The sequence below is a fragment of the Cherax quadricarinatus genome, chromosome 72 (genome assembly GCF_038502225.1).
Source record: "Cherax quadricarinatus isolate ZL_2023a chromosome 72, ASM3850222v1, whole genome shotgun sequence".
Lineage (NCBI taxonomy): Eukaryota > Metazoa > Arthropoda > Malacostraca > Decapoda > Parastacidae > Cherax > Cherax quadricarinatus.
In genome coordinates, this window is record NC_091363.1 from 22799611 (window position 1) to 22821755 (window position 22145).

A 22145-nucleotide genomic window follows, 5' to 3' on the forward strand; every position below is an offset into this window, starting at 1 on the left:
GAGAGCAAATGAGAGAGTGGGCGAGATGTTATCAACAAATTTTGTTGAAAATAAGAAAAAATTTTGGAGTGAGAAACAAGTTAAGGAAGCCTAGAGAACAAATGGATTTGTCAGTTAAAAATAGGAGAGGAGAGTTAGAGGTATTGGGAAGATGGAGGGAACATTGAGAAATTGTTAAATGTTGATGAAGATAGGGAAGCTGTGATTTCATGTGTAGGGCAAGGAGGAATAACATCTTGTAGGAGTGAGGAAGAGCCAGTTGTGAGTGTGGGGGAAGTTCGTGAGGCAGTAGGTAAAATGAAAGGGGGAAAGGCAGCCGGGATTGATGGGATAAAGATAGAAATGTTAAAAGCAGGTGGGGATATAGTTTTGGAGTGGTTGGTGCAATTATTTAATAAATGTATGGAAGAGGGTAAGGTACCTAGGGATTGGCAGAAAGCATGCATAGTTCCTTTGTATAAAGGCAAAGGGGACAAAAGAGAGGGCAAAAATTATAGGGGGATAAGTCTGTTGAGTATACCTGGTAAAGTGTATGGTAGAGTTATTATTGAAAGAATTAAGAATAAGATGGAAAATAGGATAGCAGATGAACAAGGAGGCTTTAGGAAAGGTATGGGGTGTGTGGACCAGGTGTTTACAGTGAAACATGTAAGTGAACAGTATTTAGATAAGGCTAAAGAGGTTTTTGTGGCATTTATGGATTTGGAAAAGGCGAATGACAGGGTGGATAGGGGGGTAATGTGGCAGATGTTGCAGGTGTATGGTGTAGGAGGTAGGTTACTGAAAGCAGTGAAGAGTTTTTACGAGGATAGTGAGGCTCAAGTTAGAGTATGTAGGAAAGAGGGAGATTATTTCCCAGTAAAAGTAGGCCTTAGACAAGGATGTGTGATGTCACCGTGGTTGTTTAATATATTTATAGATGGGGTTGTAAGAGAAGTTAATGCGAGGGTCTAGGCAAGAGGCGTGGAGTTAAAAGATAAAGAATCACACAAAGTGGGAGTTGTCACAGTTGCTCTTTGCTGATGACACTGTGCTCTTGGGAGATTCTGAAGAGAAGTTGCAGAGGTTGGTGGATGAATTTCATAGGGTATGCAAAAGAAGAAAATTAGAAGTGAATACAGGAAAGAGTAAGGTTATGAGGATTACAAAAAGATTAGGTGATGAAAAATTGTATATCAGAATGAAGAGAGAGTATGGAGGAGGTGAATGTATTCAGATATTTGGGAGTGGACGTGTCAGCTGATGGGTCTATGAAAGATGAGATGAATCATAGAATTGATGAGGGGAAAAAGGTGAGCGGTGCACTTAGGAGTCTGTGGAGACAAAGAACTTTGTCCTTGGAGGCAAAGAGGGGAATGTATGAGAGTATAGTTTTACCAACGCTCTTATATGGGTGTGAAGCATGGGTGATGAATGTTGCAGCCAGGAGAAGGCTGGAGGCAGAGGAGATGTCATGTATGAGGGCAATGTGTGGCGTGAATATAATGCAGAGAATTCGTAGTTTGGAAGTTAGGAGGAGGTGCGGGATTACCAAAACTGTTGTCCAGAGGGCTGAGGAAGGGTTGTTGAGGTGGTTCGGACATGTAGAGAGAATGGAGCGAAACAGAATGACTTCAAGAGTGTATCAGTCTGTAGTGGAAGGAAGGCGGGGTAGGGGTTGGCCTAGGAAAGGTTGGAGGGAGGGGGTAAAGGAGGTTTTGTGTGCGAGGGGCTTGGACTTCCAGCAGGCATGTGCGAGCGTGTTTGATAGGAGTGAATGGGGACAAATGGTTTTTAATACTTGATGTGCTGTTGGAGTGTGAGCTAAGTAACATTTATGAAGGGGTTCAGGGAAACCGGCAGGCCGGACTTGAGTCCTGGAGATGGGAAGTACAGTGCCTGCACTCTGAAGGAGGGGTGTTAATGTTGCAGTTTAAAAACTGTAGTGTAAAGCACCCTTCTGGCAAGACAGTGATGGAGTGAATGATGGTGAAAGTTTCTTTTTCAGGCCACCCTGCCTTGGTGGGAATCGGCCAGTGTGTTAATAAAAAAAAAAAAAGGAATGGGAGGTACAGGCCTCTATGGACAGATATGTTGTGCGACAGAGGTCAAGTGACACTCAAGCTGGTCCTAGTGGCATTAAAAGAAGGGAAGTAACCCCGGAAAAGAACTTGCCATCTCAAGTCCTAATGGAAGGGGATTCCCCTTCTAAACATTAACACCATCCACACTCTCCCCTCCTCCCATCCCATCAATCATCACCAGATCTTCAATAAAGGCAAGCGTCATGTAACTGTGCATGCCTTCTTCAGTTTGTGTGTATTAAAATTAATATTTCATGTGGTAAAAATTTTTTTTGGTTCATACTTTGGGGTGTCAGGAACGGATTAATTTGATTTCCATTATTTCTTATGGGGAAAATTAATTCGCCTAACGATAATTTCGCCTAACGTTGAGCTCTCAGCAACGGATTAATAGCGTTAGGCGAGGGTCCACTGCATATGTTAGTGTAAACTTATCATCTGGCATTTATATTATTTATAATTGAAAAAAAAAATGGTATTATGCTTTCTGTCAATGTCCATTTTCCAGCAGTAGCCTAGAACCGAACTTGCCATGTAAGTAGGACCCTACTGTATATTGAGCCCGACTTCCTGATGATCGGGGAAGATTAGCTGCCCAAAGCTGGGCAATAAAAGATAAGAGGATTAAGAGTTCCTTTGCAAATAAAACAGGAACTAGAAATTACCAAGTCCCAGCAGAGCCAGATTCACACACCCCCACCTAAGTTCAGTAACCAGCTTCGCACCAAAACCTTTAAAGAATTATCCGTAGAGGGGGAAAATGGAGCTGGCTAAAAGTAAGCTGATGATAGGTGCCCCACCCATAATGTGCCTGGCGGGCAAAGTATGCGAGGACAAGCATCCTGTAGAGAATGGGGGAAATTTGCCAGATACAGTAGGGCACCGCTTTTCAGCATTTCACCTTATGGCGTTCCGCTAATACGTCGATCTCAAATAATGACCAAAACTTCCTATACAGCAAGTGGTCTTTCAAATACGGCACAGGCCACCCGGTTTGTTTACATTCTCCACGAGCACATCTCTATTATGTAATAATAATCACTCTTGGGCACATTAAATGTCTAATTTTACGTCAATATAGACATTTTCATTAATCCATCTATTATATTTTCTTCAAAATTATATAAGAAACACATTATATAACACAAACATTTTGTTTATATACTATGGAGGTGTGGTAGCTGGGCAGAGGGAAAACATTACGTCACTCCCCTTAATACACAATGCTTTTGTTTACAATTCTTGGCATGAATTACTCATTACTTCTCCCTTTGTTTATGATGACATCTAAAGGTAGTTGTTAGAAACGATTGAACTCAGTGAAAACGGTATGTCAATGGTAATAATATGGCTCTGGGCCACATTAAATATCGTGTAGCTATGTAGGTAGGTGTAGATATGTAGCCCAGGCGGACTACATACCTACATTATTATTATAACTGACAATTACACGTATGTGTACCTGTACCTAAGTAAACTTGCACACTGTGCTGGCATGCAAGTACACATTAAAATCACTTAGTGTATTATTAGTCTTGAAGCTGCAATAATAATAATAATAATAATAATAATAATAATAATAAAATAATAATAAAATAATAATAATAATAAAATAATAATAATAATAAAATAATAATAATAATAATAAAATAATAAAATAATAAAATAATAAAATAATAAAATAATAAAATAATAAAATAATAAAATAATAATAATAATAATAATAATAATAATAATAATAATAATAATAATCACTAAGGAGCATTAAATATCGTATAGACATTTTGCTTAATCCATCTAAATACACTCCACAGCAGAATTAATTAACAAATATGAGATGTGGTAGCCAGGTGACCTGTGGTAGCCAGGCAACTTGTGGTTTGTTTACATTATGTGTGAGTGGGGTGGCCAGGGCTGCCCTTCCTGGCTACCCATACTTCCCAACCTGACTTCATACAAATAAAACTCACCTCTCACCCTACATTAAGACTACAAATATTTTAAGGTAAGTAATGCGTCTACTGTATACGCATTTTATTGCTCTAGGGAGCTTTAAGCAACGTAGTATAGTATGTGTGGGTGGGGTGGCCAGGAGGGCTACCACACCTGACTTCTTAGAGTAAATACTACTCACCTTTTGCCCTACATTAAGACTACAAATATTTTGCGGTAAATAATGAGTGTACTGTGTGCGTATTTTTTTTTTAATGCCTAGTTCTATTGCTAACTTAATATATGTTAGTGTAAACTTGTTATCCAGCATTTATATGCATTTATAAATGGAAAAAAGTAGAGTTCTGCTTTCCGGCAATAGCCTGGAACCTAACTTGCCAAATAAGTGGGCCCTGCTGCACTTGGGTGACAGCATGTTATCGCTCTAGGGAGCTTTAAGGCTGGTGCAGAAGTCCAAGGAATAGAGGTATTCTTAGTAACAATGGATGACAGAACAATATGATCATCACAAGTTAGTATTATGTTTGGTAGTGTAGCATGAATTATGTTATTTTGTTATCTATCAGTTTCTGAATTACACTACAATATGGCATTCTCCTAATTGGTTAATCTACACAACTAAATACAGTCTCCTCACATCTTTAATTTTAATGCGCATATTTTATTTTACCTACAAAGGAGATTAATATAAGACTGAGGTTCCACTTGTGGAAATATACTTTCAGGGAAGCAGTATTGAGGGCGGCTTTGAGACTCGGAGCTTGCAAAGTCCACTTCATAGTGTGAATAAATCCTAGAATTTATTCAATATTCCCCACAGAGCAAATTCAGTGCCTTTTGCCTGTTTTGGTTGGAAAAGTTTCTGAAGCTCGCACACTGAGGGACCTGGGTTCAATTCCCAGCATTAGTAGAAACATAGGAAATGTTTTCTTACACCTTCTGCCACTGTTCACATAGCTATAAGTAGGTATTGAGTGTTGGGTCACTAGTGTAGGTCACATCCTGGGGAGAGATTAAAAGAACCCTGAAGGAAATAACACAGTTCTCGATGACACTCTTGGGCTATTCTGAGTTACTGACCCTCCGGTTTAATAATCCCAAGTTTTTTCTTCTCTGAATAAGCCAACACATCATGGAAGAGTCCTGGGCTCAGTTGATGGCACACTCAGTTCATGTACTGAGTGTCCATGGTTTGATCCCCGGCTTGGGGGGGAAACACTAGACAAGTTCCCTTACACCTGCTAACTCAGTTCACATAACACGTAGGAAAGAGGGGGGGGGGGGAGGAAGCCACCCAGGATAATGCAATAAAGTCAGTGTGTTATTGAGGACTTTTTTTTTTTACTGGGCTCCTTTAATACTGTCCCCCCAGAATCAACCCACAACATTTGGCTAACACCCAGGTACCTACTTACTGCTAGGTGAACAGGCTCAGCAGGTTTAAGGAAATGCCCGGCGTTTCCACCCACATTGGGGATTGAACCACGTACTGCCAACTTAGCCACAGAATACATTGGTACCTGGGTCCTAGTCAACTGTTGTGGGTCGCATCCTGGGGGCAAGATAAGATTTCGTTCGGATTTTTAACCCCGGAGGGTTAGCCACCCAGGATAACCCCAAGTCAGTCAGTGTATCATCGAGGACTTATTTCCATTGGGGGTTCTCAATCTTGGCCCCCAGGATGCAGCCCACACCAGTAGACTAACACCCAGGTACCTATTTGCTGCTAGGTGAACAGGACAATTGGTGCAAGGAAATACATTGAAATGTTTCCACCCCACCAGGAATCGAACCCGGGCCCTCCGTGTGTGAAGCGAGACCTTTGCCAGCCAGGCCACGAGGGCAAGATTGAAGGACTCCAACGGAAAATAAGACAGTGCATCATCAGGGACTGTTATTTCTACTTTAGTCCTTTAATCCTGTCCCCCAGGATGCAACCCACAACAGTTGATTAACACCCAGGTACCAGTGTACGGGATTCAGTCCCCGATGTGGGTGGAAATACTGGGCATGTCCTTACACTTGCTGAGTCTGTTCATCTAGCAGTAGCAGGTACCTAGGTGGCACCTACTTACTGCTAAAGTGGAAATATGAGTCCTCAATAACACACTGACTTGAATGGGTTATCTTGGGCGGCTAAAACTCGGGTTAAAAAATCTGAACAAAATCGTATCTTAACTTGGAAATCGAACACTATTTTTCCAGGTTCCTGGCACTTTTTTTTTTTTTTTTTTTTTTTTCAATGAATACTTTACTCTTACAGTTTCTACTTACGATAGGCATCAGAGGAGCCCGAGTTAATATTCTACTGTTGTCAGGAAGGTAGCGTCTGCTTGTTGTTGTTGTTGGGGGTTATTAAGGGCCACCGCAACGTGCGCCTCATTCCCCTTCTTGAGGTTTAAAACCTACTGACAGCTCCAGGACTTTCAAACATTGCTTCCCAAAGTAGAGACTCAAGATTAATTTATTTTAGAGATGGGTGACGTTTACAGGTCCAGCTGACATCAATGACATACGGCTGTATAGAAAACCCCTCGTTATGTTTAGCATTTCGGGCAAGTTTGGTCAGTTTTGTCCCAGAATGCGACTCACACCAGTCTAACACCCAGGTACCCATTTTACTGATGGGTGAACATAGACAACCGGTAAGGAAACATACCCGATGTTTCTACCCCTTCGCTGGGAATTGAACCCGGACCCTCATTGTGTGAAGCGAGAGCTTTTGCCGTCAGGCCACGGGCACCTAGAAACAAGCTTACAAACGATAATCATCATGGTTTGAGGTAAGGGAAATCCTGTCACAAACCTATTGGAGTTTTATAAAAAGGTAACGATAGTAAGGCACGAGAGAGAGGGGCTGACAGATTGCATTTTCATGGAATGCAAGATGGCCTTCGACACAGGTCCTCGTAAGAGGTTAATGCAAAAGCTAGAGGTGTGAAAAATTGCATTTATCTGAATGTAACATTATATACATAACAGTAAATGAACATAGATAATTATTATTTATCAGTTAGACAAGTAGGAATTTGGGACACCTAGGTCGCAAAAAATGTCCCCCTTCGATACCTATCACTGTCATACAGTCTCGGCTGAGGGGTTGAGGGGAGTAGATGTGTGCTGGGGATCTGGACCTACTAATTCACAGGCCTACCCATTTCTCCCTACTGATAAGTCATCATTAAAACTCCTACTGTTGGAAGACAGCTTCAGTGTTGTGAGAACTTATGTGCGAGCTGTGACTAAGGATATACCTAGTGAAACACTGGAAATAGTTTTCCTTTTTGCGAAGGCCCTCACAGGCCTCTGCTTCCCCTCTGCCTTTCATTTGACCTCAGCCTTTCGCCTCTATCAACATACAGTGTAGAGGCGAATTTTGCTAGTCCACTGCTACTCGTGCCTCTTAAAATGCTCACAACTCATCGCTTTACCAACCTGAGGAATAACGACGAGTGTACAGTCCTACGTGAGTTGGTAACCCAGGTGTCCACACACTGAAAATTCGTCTTTCACTCCAAGACACGTGTGCTAGAAGTTCTGCAAGTTTGGAGTGAGTAACAATCTGTACGAGTATTGCAGTGTTTGGTAACTCTTGAGAAGTCTGCCTCAGCCTGTGACCTTGAGCGAGGCACTGCATCACCTGCCTGAGACTTTCGCCCATATTGACTATGTGAAGAAAGGTGAATGTGCGTGCTCAGTTACCCCTGCTGTTCTCCTGTATCCCCAACTCTCCACCTTTAAACTCAGCCGTTCGCCTATCAACGACGTGCAGTGTAGAGGTGTACTTTGCTGCCCCACTGGTACTCAAATATGTGAGTTCTGCAAGTGCTGCAGATTTGTTGTAACTATTTGCATGAGTGGATTACGCTAACTTAGGACATTGTGCTACCATCAGTACTTACGTAGGCTTAAAATGAGTGAGGAATGTCTGGCCTGCTGGGTGACCTTGAAAATGGCACTATAAGACCCGCATGCCACTTACTCCCATACTGCGTGTGTCTAGTGAGGTGAATGTCCCTTCCTCGACTTTCCTATTCACCGGTATCCCTTAACTCGTCGCCATTATCTACATATGGGATAAGGGAGAGTTTAGCTGATCCAGGCCAAACAGCGCTCCAAGCCAGCCAGTGAAGGCCAAGGCTACATCTGTTCTGAATCCCAGAATGCCTTTGTGAACGTTCTACAGTGTTCTGGCCGTACCTTCGGTGTTGTGAGAACTAGTTCTTATGTAGTGAAAATTTGTCTGTCATTCCAAGACACGTGTGCTAGATGTGTTAAGTTCTGCGGGTTTGGAGTAATTAACAAGTAGTACAGGGTTGGTAACTCTCGAGACGACTGTGGGCCCAGTGAATGACCTTGAAAATTGCACTGCGACCTGCAGGCCACTACACCCATATTGCCTGTGTCTAGCGAGGTGAATATCCCTTCCTTGTCCCTTCTCCTTTCTCGATTTGGAACTCAGCTGTTCGCCTCTATTTGCTTGTGGTCTAGAGGCGGTTTTTTGCCAGACCACATGGGTGCTTGAGTGCCCGTGTCCTCTGTGCCGCACTCCGCTCATCTTGCGAGTGTCTCCTGTGTGCCTGCCTGCTGCAAGCAGGTGTCCGGGTGGTTGGCGCGGGCTTGGCGAGCACAGTCAAGCAAGCTTGAGGGCAGCACTAAAAGCTAGCCAGAACAAGCTAAGGCAGCCTGCAGTTATAGCTGTCCTAGGGCCCAGCATGTCTGTGTGTACGTTCTGCAGTGCTGCTGGCATACCAGTGTTTCCTGTAGTGGCTTGAGAACAATTTGACGAGCATTGCAGTGCTGACATTTTGAGTGGGACATGCCAGAGGTTCACTTATAAACATAGTAAGCTTGTGGTGATTGGCTTGTACACAGTGAACATTCATCTGTCATACGTGTGCTAGAAGTGTTAAGTGCTGCTTTCCCCAACAGTTAATTGTCATTTGTAAGCCTGTATTAAGACTTTAAAAGGCTCAGAGTGTACTTCAGTGTAGTGGCTCCTTACATTTGATAAATCAGTGTAATACATGCTCTGCTCAGTGTAACTGAACTATTAAATACGGTTACATAATTAAGTTGCTTGTCCTAGTGTCATTGTTGTGTTTTCTAATACATTTTCTCGTTCAGACTGAAACTTTACTGCTAAATTCCCAGTAATATTTCAAATTGCAGTGTTCATCTGTGATGTGAGTGTGTAACTTATGCTTTGTATTTTTACTGTGAACAAGCTTACTCCTGCATAATGTTCAGTTTCAAGAATACTTTCTTACTTGAGGAATTCAACTGTGTTAAGCAAGAGTCAGCCTGTTAACATCTATGTTCCTTGCCATCGCATCTAGTGGGTCTAGCGCCTAGTTAAAATTGTAATAGTAACAATTTGCAATCATTATACTTCTAGTTATACATTGTGTAAATTGTTTTAGACTATTTGATCAACTGGATTGTAGTGTTTAACTTCTGATACACCAATTTAATGACTGCAGACACGCACTGACACATAATAAACACATTAAAACGCTGGTAACTCCAGAAGCTGGGCCTAGTGTGTGACCTTGAGAAGTTGAATGTGTTTATTACGACCAGCGGTATACCACTCTCACCTATATTTACATCAACAAAAGTGTATTCTAAGTGATAAAGTGTACACTTGGTGTACTTGGTAACACTTGTCATACATAGTAACGCGTGTGTAAGTGAGATTGTTTAGGTACTGGTTCATCTATCTACAGCTGCACACTTATGCTTGCATACATGTATAACATAGTAACGTGTGAGTTACCCAGGATGGACCAAGGAAGTCGACCAGAGTGATTTATCTCATTGTAATTGTAACATTACCTATATTTTTTTTTTTTTTTTTTTTTTTTTTTTTCTCTTTTTTTTTTTTTTTTTTTTTTTTAGTAATACTGTTTACAATCTATGGTTGGGGTAAGAGGTTGTCTTCAGCATTCATTGTGATGTCTGCTATATTATTATTTCAGTGAGGTACATTAGGTGGCAGTAGCCTGAACTATCTCAAGTGGAAGTTATCATTGAATTTGAACCTCATGTTTAATGTGATGTATGTCAGAATTCTAATTTTATGCTCAATATTACCTACTTTGTCTCTGTCTGTCTGTCTGTGTCTCTTTTCATCTTTGTAATTTGTGATAAGGTGTAAGATCTCGCCTGTACCATCCATTATATCATTATATGTACCATATTATTAACACACATACAAGAGGTCTCTGAGTGTGTTTTTGGTGGGGTGTTTACCTGGAGTTTACCTGGAGAGAGTTCCGGGGGTCAACGCCCCCGCGGCCCGGTCTGTGACCAGGCCTCCTGGTGGATCAGAGCCTGATCAACCAGGCTGTTGCTGCTGGCTGCACGCAAACCAACGTACGAGCCACAGCCTGGCTGATCAGGAACTGACTTTAGGTGCTTGTCCAGTGCCAGCTTGAAGACTGCCAGGGGTCTGTTGGTAATCCCCCTTATGTGTGCTGGGAGGCAGTTGAACAGTCTCGGGCCCCTGACACTTATTGTATGGTCTCTTAACGTGCTAGTGACACCCCTGCTTTTCATTGGGGGGATGGTGCATCGTCTGCCAAGTCTTTTGCTTTCGTAGTGAGTGATTTTCGTGTGCAAGTTCGGTACTAGTCCCTCTAGGATTTTCCAGGTGTATATAATCATGTATCTCTCCCTCCTGCGTTCCAGGGAATACAGGTTTAGGAACCTCAAGCGCTCCCAATAATTGAGGTGTTTTATCTCCGTTATGCGCGCCGTGAAAGTTCTCTGTACATTTTCTAGGTCGGCAATTTCACCTGCCTTGAAAGGTGCTGTTAGTGTGCAGCAATATTCCAGCCTAGATAGAACAAGTGACCTGAAGAGTGTCATCATGGGCTTGGCCTCCCTAGTTTTGAAGGTTCTCATTATCCATCCTGTCATTTTTCTAGCAGATGCGATTGATACAATGTTATGGTCCTTGAAGGTGAGATCCTCCGACATGATCACTCCCAGGTCTTTGACGTTGGTGTTTCGCTCTATTTTGTGGCCAGAATTTGTTTTGTACTCTGATGAAGATTTAATTTCCTCATGTTTACCATATCTGAGTAATTGAAATTTCTCATCGTTGAACTTCATATTGTTTTCTGCAGCCCACTGAAAGATTTGGTTGATGTCCGCCTGGAGCTTTGCAGTGTCTGCAATGGAAGACACTGTCATGCAGATTCGGGTGTCATCTGCAAAGGAAGACACGGTGTTGTGGCTGACATCCTTGTCTATGTCGGATATGAGGATGAGGAACAAGATGGGAGCGAGTACTGTGCCTTATGGAACAGAGCTTTTCACCGTAGCTGCCTCGGACTTTACTCTGTTGACGACTACTCTCTGTGTTCTGTTAGTGAGGAAATTATAGATCCATCGACCGACTTTTCCTGTTATTCCTTTAGCACGCATTTTGTGCGCTATTACGCCATGGTCACACTTGTCGAAGGCTTTTGCAAAGTCTGTATATATTACATCTGCATTCTTTTTGTCTTCTAGTGCATTTAGGACCTTGTCGTAGTGATCCAATAGTTGAGACAGACAGGAGCGACCTGTTCTAAACCCATGTTGCCCTGGGTTGTGTAACTGATGGGTTTCTAGATGGGTGGTGATCTTGCTTCTTAGGACCCTTTCAAAGATTTTTATGATATGGGATGTTAGTGCTATTGGTCTGTAGCTCTTTGCTGTTGCTTTACTGCCCCCTTTGTGGAGTGGGGCTATGTCTGTTGTTTTTAGTAACTGTGGGACGACCCCCGTGTCCATGCTCCCTCTCCATAGGATGGAAAAGGCTCGTGATAGGGGCTTCTTGCAGTTCTTGATGAACACAGAGTTCCATGAGTCTGGCCCTGGGGCAGAGTGCATGGGCATGTCATTTATCACCTGTTCGAAGTCATTTGGCGTCAGGATAACATCGGATAGACTTATGTTAATCAAATTTTGTGGCTCTCTCATAAAAAATTCATTTTGATCGACTCTCAGTCTGGTTAGCGGCTTGCTAAAAACAGTCATATTGGGACTTGAGTAGCTCACTCATTTCCTTGCTGTCATCTGTGTAGGACCCATCTTGTTTAAGTAGGGGCCCTACGCATTTCAGATATATTGACCTCTTTTAGCCGCTCTGTTATTCTTTTCCGTCGCCTGTAAAGGGAGCGCCTGTCTCTTTCTATTTTACATCTACTTCTCCTTTTTCTTAGAGGAATAAGCCTTGTGCATACATCGAGTGCCACAGAGTTAATCTGTTCTAGGCATAAGTTGGGGTCTTGTGTTGCTTAGTATATCTTCCCAGCTTATATCGGTTAGGACTTGGTTTACTTGGTCCCACTTTATGTTTTTGTTATTGAAGTTGAATTTGGTGAATGCTCCCTCGTGACTAATCTCATTATGTCGGTCTGGGGCTCCGCACATACATGACTGAACCTCAATTATGTTGTGATCTGAGTATATTGTTTTTGATATGGTGACATTTCTTATCAGATCATCATTGTTAGTGAAGATGAGGTCTAGTGTATTCTCCAGTCTAGTAGGCTCTATTATTTGCTGGTTTAAATTGAATTTTGTGCAGAGATTTAAAAGCTCGCGTGAGTGTGAGTTTTCATCAGAGCTGCCTCCTGGTGTTATTTCTGCAACAATATTATTTGCTATATTCCTCCATTTTAGGTGCCTTAAGTTGAAATCCCCCAGGAGCAAGATGTTGGGTGCAGGAGCTGGAAGATTTTCCAGACAGTGGTCAATTTTTAACAGCTGTTCCTGGAATTGCTGGGATGTTGCATCCGGAGGCTTGTAGACTACCACAATGACTAGGTTTTGGTTCTCGACCTTTACTGCTAAAACTTCCACTACATCATTTGAGGCATTTAGCAGTTCTGTGCAAACAAGTGACTCTGCAATGTACAGGCCAACCCCCCCCCCCCCCCCCTTTTGCCTGTTCACTCTGTCACATCTGTATAGGTTGTAACCTGGGATCCATATTTCGTTGTCCAAGTGATCCTTTATGTGGGTCTCAGTGAAAGCCGCGAACAATGCCTTTGCCTCTGCAAGCAGTCCACGGATGAAAGGTATTTTGTTGTTTATTGCTGGTTTTAGACCCTGTATATTTGCCAAGAAGAATGTTATCGGACTGGTGGTATTGTTGGTACTGGGGGGGGGGATTTTTTTTTCCGGCATTAGTATCTGTATCTGTTGGTTTGGAGTGGAGGCCATCGACTGTGGTTCCACTCTAGGAATGACTGGATTTGGTGTACGATTTCTGCCATTTCCTGCCAGTTTTTTTTTCTTTCCTGGCACTAAAAAACCTCTCCCTCTTGAGTGGCTGTGGCTACCCAGGTTTTCCCATGGCCTGGATGTTTTGTATCTTTTTGTCCCCTTTAGATGGTGTGCCTGGCAATTTAAGTCTAGACAAATTTTCACAATAATTATGGAAAATAATTGTAAAATATAAATTACTAATGTTTGTTTCCATTGATGTAACACTGCCGAGTGGGGTCTGATTGAGACCCATTGTGATCTCTGTAATTCTGATTTTTGTTCTACCGCTCACATGATAAACATGGAGAGCACAATTAACTAGCCGTTCAACAGGCACAAATACAATCTCCAGTTTTTCTGTTTTGAGAATTTGTGTAACGGTTTTGGGGTGAAGCCGGATGCCGACCTCTGGTTGGGGTGAAGGCGTTCCGCTCTGTTGGAGTTTAGGTAAGCTGGCCCACTTAGGAACTTCTACATTGTGCCAATTTGCATAAAAAAAAAGAAAGAAAAACTCCTGTTTACTTTTCTTTCACACCCTTTCTTTGGGCAATATCTCTTCTACGAAACAAAATCACAAACGATGCAGTTATAAAAACTGCTAGGACTATCGACCTAAGGAAAGCTTTTGATACAACAGACCACAACATCCTACATCAAACTCGATTATTACGGAATTAGAAGTCATACACTTTGGCAAGAAACTCGGGAAGAACTTAGTCATAAATGAAATTGAAAGAAACCCAAATCATTTCTTTTCTTAAGCCAAATTTAGGGCTCAAACAACATCCAGTATTAGATCCCTGCTTAGACGAGATGAGACTTACACAGATGACAGCAAAGAAATCAGTGAGATACTGAAATCCCAATATGACTCTGCATTTAGCGAGTCCTTTAACCGCAATAAGATTAAAAAATCTAAATGAATTTTTCTATGACCGAGACTCAAAATATGGCCAAAATAAAAAATCTGGTATAATCCTAACACAACAAAACTTCGAAAATGCAATGACATGCCCATGCACTGCCCCAGGGCCGGATTCGTGGAACTCCATGTTCATCATGAACTGAAAGAAGCCCCTTTCACGTGCCTTTAGCATTCTATGGAGAGGGATCATGGACACAGGGGTCATCCCTGTGGTGGCAGTAAAGCAATTGCAAAGAATGACAGACCGATAGCACTGACATCCCACATCATAAAAATCGTTGAAAGGGTTCTAAGAAGCAAGATCGCCACCCAATTAGATGCCCATCAGTTTCACAACCCTCGCCAATACAAATAAAGGCTGAGAGCACTTAAAGTTGTTGCAGGTTTTCATCCAAGGTATGACGCTAATGTTAAAATTTTGGAAATGATGCATCTTGCTTATATTAGATCATTGGCTGATTATGCTGCACCACTACTTGCTCTTGTCTCTGGCTGGAAGCTTGAAGGGCTGGAAAAACTGCAGAACGAAGCAATGAGGATCATCCTAGGATGCCCTCGTACTGCCAAAATTTTAAATATGCGTAAAGAACTTGATACTCCAGGAATTTGAGATCGTGTTACCGAAAGAAATATCATTGGGGTCAATATGCTTAGGCACAGAAGCCCTTCAACCTTTCTTCAGCACTGGTGAGCGCTCCTCCAGATGGATCGACAAAAACTAGAACCGACCTCCTCATGAACCAGCTGCATGATCTGTCAAAGACAACACTGGCACTTCTGCACTCCATGGAATATTACCCCATTGCAAACTACCATCCCTCCATTTCCCCCCAAAATACTTAAATCACAACCAAAATTTCACCTTGAAGCCAAACAGGATGCCTTAAGCTGTATTGATTATTATAATAAAAAAGAAGCGCTAAACCACAAGGACTATACAGCGCTGCAGGGCAGGAAGGAAGCGAGGGCATCAGGTGGCAAAAGGGAGATGGACGAGTAAAAGGTTACGGAGAACAGCGGGGCAGTGGATAGTGAAAGGGTAGAGGGCAGCAAGAGACTGAGGTAGAAAGGGCTGAGGGGAGTGCGAGAGGTATCATCATCAGAGTTTGTGGAGTAAATCAGTCGTTGTCAAGAAGTCAATGAGAGAGTCAGGATTAAAGGAGGGTCCATCAGCAAGAAGGGAAGGTAAAGAGAGAGTAGTAGAGTGGAGACGACGTTGGAGGTAAACTCTGCATGCTCATTGATAGAGGGATTAAACAGAATGAGGCTAATCGATACTGGAACTTGACACTTCTCAGAGAGAGGAACAGGGTGCCTCTCCATGAGATACCCACGAGTAAGATGAGTGTGGCCAATGCGAAGGCGGGAGAGAGTAGTCTCCCAACCTCGGAACTGATAAGAAGACGGCCAGTAACCTATGCTCGGTTTAATAGAATGAAGTTTGTTACCGAGTAGAGTTGACCAACGTTGTTGCCAACGGGTGTGAAGGTGGGTAGCCATTACAGCAAAATAGTGCGTAAATTGAACACCTCTGTATGAAACTGGTAGGTCATGTACTGCTGACCGTGCAGCAGTGTCTGCCTGTTCATTATTCTGTACGTCAACATGACCAGGGACCCAACAAAAAACAATATCTTTATGCTTGGTAGAGATACGGCGCAGCCATAGTTGGGTACGGAGAACAAGGGAGTGAGGTGCATCTAATTTTCGTATAGCCTGTAGAGCACTAAGGGAGTCCGAGACAACCACAAATGATGACACAGGCTAGCGTGGCCGTGATGGTCACGGCCACGCTAGCTGGAGATTCGTCTGTAAAAACTTGCATTTTTGGTCACAGTGGTGCCTATGCTAACCTTCCTATGGTGTAGAAATATACCTAGTTGGACGAATCTTATTGTGGCTAGCTGGTCCAGTGGCTAACGCGATGGTCTGGAGTTTTGAGACTCTGACCGCGGGTTCAATCCCGCCCATGGTATGGTTTGTTTGCAATCGTGTCATTACGATTTTGTGAGTCATGAGGGCTGAATGTAGGCGAAGGAGAATTCGACGATCAACTCCCCATGAAAGATGAGCAAGGGTTTTAAGAAGGTTCAGCCAGCTGTGACAAGTTGCCTTCAGAGAGGTAATGTGAGGCTTCCAGGATAACCTACGGTCAAAGAGAAGGCCTAGAAACCTGACTATCACGTTCAGGGATACGCGAGCCATAGAGGTACAAAGGATGATCGGAGATGACAGTGTGTCTAGTGGAAGTAATTTGGCGAGTTTTGGTACTGAAAAATTTAAACCCATGCATGGTGGCCCAATTGGAAACACGGTCGACCGCATGCTGGAGAGAAACTGTACTGAGGTGACAGTCAGTACCTGCACAAGCAATAGCGAAGTCATCAACATAGTGATGACCAAATATTGGATGGAAGAACAGAGGCCAAATCGTTTATAGCAAGGAGAAAGTGTTGTGCTCAGAACACATCCCTGAGGGACCCTTCAGCTTGGACAAAGTCAGGGGAGAGCACATTATTGACTTGAACATGGAAATGTCTGTCAGTTAAAAAGTTCTTAAGGAAGGATGGTAGATTGCCTCTGAGGCCTAAGGAGTGGGCTTGGGCCAAAACATTATACCTCCAAGTTGTGTCGTATGCCTTCTCAAGGTCAAAAAATATGGCAATAACTGAGTGGTTATTCGCAAAGGCATTACGAACATGCGTATCCAAGCATAGTAAGGGGTCTATGGTAGATCGGCCCTTACAAAACCCATATTGACTAGTGGAGAGACTGTTGTGCGTTTCTAAATGCCACATTAAACGCCGATTTACCAGACGTTCCATCACTTCGCAAACTACACTAGTAAGAGCAATGGGACGATAGTGGGAGGCATCATGTCCCGTAGTACCTGACTTGCGGAAAGGGAGAACAATGGCAGATTTCCACAGCTGGGGAAGAACTCCTAGTGACCAAATAAGATTGAAGAGGTGTACGAGGACTGTAAGGGCTGACTGATGTAAATGTAACATCCGAATATGAATGTCGTCAGGCCCAGCTGCCGATGATCAGCAAGCTGAGAGTGTTGCCTCCAGTTCCCGAAGTGTAAAAAGCACATTATACTGTTCTTCTCTGAGAGAAGAAAAGTCCAAGGGTACTAACTCTCTGGCAGACTTTGAGGAAAGAAATGAGGGGCATAGATGGAGCCCACGGGAAATACGGACCAGAAGAGTGCCAATTTCAATGGCAACGTCAAGAGGGTTTGCTATATCAACACCCGCGACCCATAGAACAGGAGCCGGGTCAGGAGAGTATTTACCACTCAATTTCCTCACTTTTTTCCAGGCTGCACTCAGAGGGAGCAGAGGTGATGGTGGAAACAATCTCGCCAGCAAGTGCGTTTAGCGTCACAGATGACACGGCGAGCGACCGCACACTTCTGCTTAAAATCAAGAAGTCTCTCATCGGTTCTATTGTACCCGTACCTGCCCCATGCAGCGCGTTTCAAATGTACTGCATGAGCACAAGCAGGAGACCACCAATGCACACACTTCTGAGAATGCCTGCTTGAGGTTTGGGGTATAGAATGAGAAGCTGCAGTTAAAACTGACGTCGAGAAGAGGTGTAGGAGCTCATCAATGGAGGATAAAGAAGGAACCTCACTAAAAGCAGTGAGTTGCGAGTAAAGGTCCCAATTTGCCCGATCAAATTGCCAGCGAGGGCTACGGAAAGGTGGTGAATATGAAGGAGAAGCAAGAATGATTGGAAAATGATCGCTGTCGTGTAAGTCTGGTAGAACAGACCAGGCGAAGTCTAGTGCAGTGGATGAAGAGCAGACCGATAGATCGATGCAAGAGAGAGTATGAGTACGAGGATCAAAATGGGTGGGAGTACCCGTATTTATAACATGGAAGGGGTGAGAGGAGAGAAAAGCCTCCAACTGGATGCCACGTGAGTCACAATGAGACCCCCTCCCCTGAGGAAATGGTGGGCATTAAAATCGCCAAGTAACAGAAGCGGTGGTGGTAAGGATGAAACAATGCAAAATCTGGGATAGAAAATGCCCAAGAAGAAGAGAGATATAAAGAACATATTGTAAACCACTTATTCAAGTGGATACGGGCTGCAGTGTAATGCAGCGAGGTATGGACAAATGGTTGACAGTACGGAATAACATTGCGTAGAAGAAGGGCACTTTCATTAAAGGTCCCATCTGAGAAAGGATCCGAGGAATACAATAAATTATAGCCTGAGATAAGTTGTAAAACAGCCGAGTGTAATTTTGGTTCTTGTAAGCAAACACCAACAGGGAATAACCTGGAAAGCAACATCTGAAACTCGCCCCGATTACTCCTGAGGCCGCGGATATTCCACTGTAAATAGGCCATGATTGGCAACGAGGAAAATACCAGGAATCCGTAGGGAAGGGAACCTACAGACTAGAGAGGTTAGAAAAGTCTATGTGCGGTGGCATCGGAAGATGTTCAAGCAGCGAAGGAACGAAGCATTGCGAAGAAAGGAGTTGTGGAGATGGAGGAGAGGGAAGAGAAGAACAGGAGGTTTATCAGTGTTCATTGAAGGTTTAGTCTCTGCAATATATTCTGAAATAGCATCAAATATTTCTGAATTCAAAGACGTTGTATGGGAGACAATATTGGAGATAGAAGGAGGAGGGCGAGTAATGATTGGGACAGTAATGGACTGTACTAAGTAGGGGGGACAAAAGTGTGTTGGGAACTGGAGAAGAAGTGTGGGAGGGGATAGAAGAGGCAGAAACCTGGGAGGTGGCAGAAGAGGGAGATACTTGGGAGCGGACAGGGAAGGGAGGCACAGAACGAGGATGGGGATGAATCTCCACACTTGTAATAGAGCCAGTGAGAGGGGAAGAACCAGGTACAGAGACTGGTAAGGTAAAATGTGGGGGAGGGAGAAGGGAAGAAGGGGGCAAGGAAGATTTGAGCAATGGGGATTTTTTGGACTTCTGAGAAGTAGAGGGGCGATTGGTAGAAGGCGTCGTACGAGATCTTGTCGATACTGAGGCTTGCGAGTGAGAACTCGATGTCAGAACAGACTGAGGTGTTGAAGTAGGGACGTCTGAGCCCAGGACAGCAAAAGAATTAGATACAGGAGTGACTATGGGAGGGGTAACAACAGAGGAGTCTGCAGAAGGTGGGACCCCAGAAGTGGGGGGGGGGTTGAAACACGAGAATAAGAAACACAGGGTAGTCTCCCTTGGAGGCAGAGATGAGAAACTGCCATAGCATAAGGGAAACCTTTGCTTCTTTGAGGCAACGGATTTCATGCTCATTTAAGTAGACCTGGCAACGGCGAGAGTATGAAGGGTGAGCCTCATGAATATTAAGGCAAGAGGGCGACTGCAAGACATCAGAATGGTCGTCGGCACTATAGAACTGCAATATTTCACTGGGTGACCAAATCGCCAGCAATTTCTACACTGTTGCGGTGTAGGGATCACCTTTAAACAGAGGACAGGAGTTCATGGCTGTCCAAAGTTAATCTAGCCGCCCGTGGGCAGGAAGGACACAAGTGTCTACTTTGAGGATAGGGAGATCCTGGAGGTCCAGCTGTTCAAGAATGTCATTGCCACATGTCTGGAAATTCTGTTGGACTATGGTATGGGGCAGAATGACAGTACCACTACAAGAATTGAGAGAATGATGTTTTTCAATAGTGATAGGAATAGTATCGATATGTGAAAGGAGAGAAAGATCATGAGCTTGGGTAGCATTCTGGACAGTGACGATGCACGTACCGCTCTTGAGAGCATGAAATGAAATATCTCTACCAACATGGCGTAGGAGCACTTTGCCAATACTGTGGTCGGAAAGATAGGCAATAGAAGAAGTCGGTCATAAAGAATTTAGTCCATTATGTGGTCCGAAACTGAGCGTGGAGAGGGAGTGCACTACGTTGGGTCTTTTCCGAGTAGAATGGGAAGGTAACGAAGTAACATCATCAGGACATTGTTGCTGGCATTTAGAAGTGGGACCAGAGTTGGTCCGACGTGGGATGGGCTGGCGATTCGAAAATTGCCACACCGTAGAGGGAGAGGCCGGAAGCATAGTCAAAGGAGGGCGGAGGTCAGACAAATTGTTGGAGTCAGTCAGGGTCTCCCCGGTACCTGAAGCTGGTGACGAAACAGCACCAGCAAGAGGTACAGGGGCATCAGCAGTGTTCAAAGAATGGTCAAAAAACAAGGCAGGGTCAGAATGGGGTGCGGTATCAGTAAGGGGCCCGTGGGTAGCAGGTTCAGGGACTAGGGCTTCCATGGTTAGGTTACCTCTTTGTTTTCAAGAAAAAAAGGAAAAAATAAAAAAAAGGGGGAATGGGGAGGAATAGTTCCCAGGAGGAATGAAAGGGCAGGAAATCACCTTCCATGCCCAAGAGGACCTCAACACCGCAAGTAGTGCAGATGCGGCATGGAACCCGTGCCATACCCTACCGTTCATGCCAGTAAACCAGCAATCCAGGATAGCAACCTCGCATCTGCCGAGCTACCTCAGTGGACAAAAGAGAGGGCAGCTGGATACCCGCCACAAAGCATACCTCCTTTGGCCACCACCCCCGGAATCAGAAAGGCGGCCTCCAGAGATGCACCCGTCGCCCGAAAGGCACCCAAAGCCACCCCCAGGAAGACCGGAGAGGGAACGGGATATCCCCAGGCAATCCAGATTCCACGGCAAACTACACCACCGCCAAGAACTTAAACAGAATGGGATTGACCCTGGTACCCTTCCCCCTACCTAGGAACCAGTAGGCCTGTGGGTAGAATCTCAAAGGCCAAAAAGAGTAAGGGAATAAGGGAGGGATGGGGGGGAGGAGGAGGAAAGGAAAAAGGGAGGATGGGATAGGGAAGGGGGGATGGGCGGGTAATTAGGTTCAGTCTGAGGAAGGAGACCAACAGGTCTAATTTCTCAGACCAAGAGCCTCTTCACCACGCCAAGGAGCCCCCCTTGAAGAGGAGCAGTATTGATAACTCAGTCCAGTACACTTAAATTATTTATGTAGATTGTTCTGTTTACCAGTTCGCTGGTGCAGCTGGTAGTGCTGCTGCTGTCATACAGAATGATGGCTCTCAAAGAAATTGGAGCACGCATCACTAACTGGGCCTCTACCCTTCAAACAGAACTGTTTGCAATACTTCTTGCACTCAAATGCGTCCATGTATCCTGAGGTTGACACTTTAATTTTAATTGATTCTATATCATCCATAAAAGCTCTCAACTCGGTAAGTATATATTGTGCCATGCTTGTGTCAGAAGCCAGACACAGGTATGGTAGTGGTGTACTCACCTAGTTGTGGTTGCAGGGGTCGATTCATAGCTCCTGGCTCCCCCTCTTCACTGGCCTCTACTGGGTCACTCTCCCCGCACGATGAGTTTTATCATACCTCTGCTGGTGTGTGTCTGGTGTGTGTCTGGTGTGTGTGTCCCTGGTGTGTGTCTGGTGTGTGTGTCCCTGGTGTGTGTGTGTGTGTCTCTGGTGTGTGTGTGTGTGGTGTGTGTGTGTGTGTGTGATGTGTGTGAGTGTGTGGTGTGTCTGGTGTGTGTGTGATGTGTGTGAGTGTCTGGTGTGTGTGTGATGTGTGTGAGTGTCTGGTGTGTGTGTGATGTGTGTGAGTGTCTGGTGTGTGTGATGTGTGTGAGTGTCTGGTGTGTGTGATGTGTGTGTCTGGTGTGTGTGTGTGTGTGTGTGTGTGTGTGTGTGTGTGTGTCTGGTGTGTGTGTCCCTGGTGTGTGTGGTGTGTGTGTGTGTGTGTGGTGTGTGTGTGTGATGTGTGTGAGTGTGTGAGTGTGTGTGTGTGATGTGTGTGATGTGTGTGAGTGTCTGGTGTGTGTGGTGTGTGTGGTGTGTGTGGTGTGTGTGATGTGTGTGAGTGTCTGGTGTGTGTGATGTGAGTGTCTGGTGTGTGTGTGTGTGTGTGTGTGTCTGGTTGT

The 22145-nt window shown here is 44.1% G+C and overlaps 1 long non-coding RNA gene across 1 annotated transcript in view; it reads right to left on the reverse strand.

Moving 5' to 3' along the window:
• LOC138854884 (uncharacterized) overlaps positions 1 to 6453 on the reverse strand; it is a 51604-nt gene extending 45151 nt beyond the window's left edge. The window contains exon 1 of the long non-coding RNA XR_011394027.1: positions 6291 to 6453. This is a non-coding gene — a long non-coding RNA (uncharacterized lncRNA). The remainder of the gene's footprint in view (positions 1 to 6290) is intronic.
• Between the last annotated feature and the right edge of the window lie 15692 nt (positions 6454 to 22145).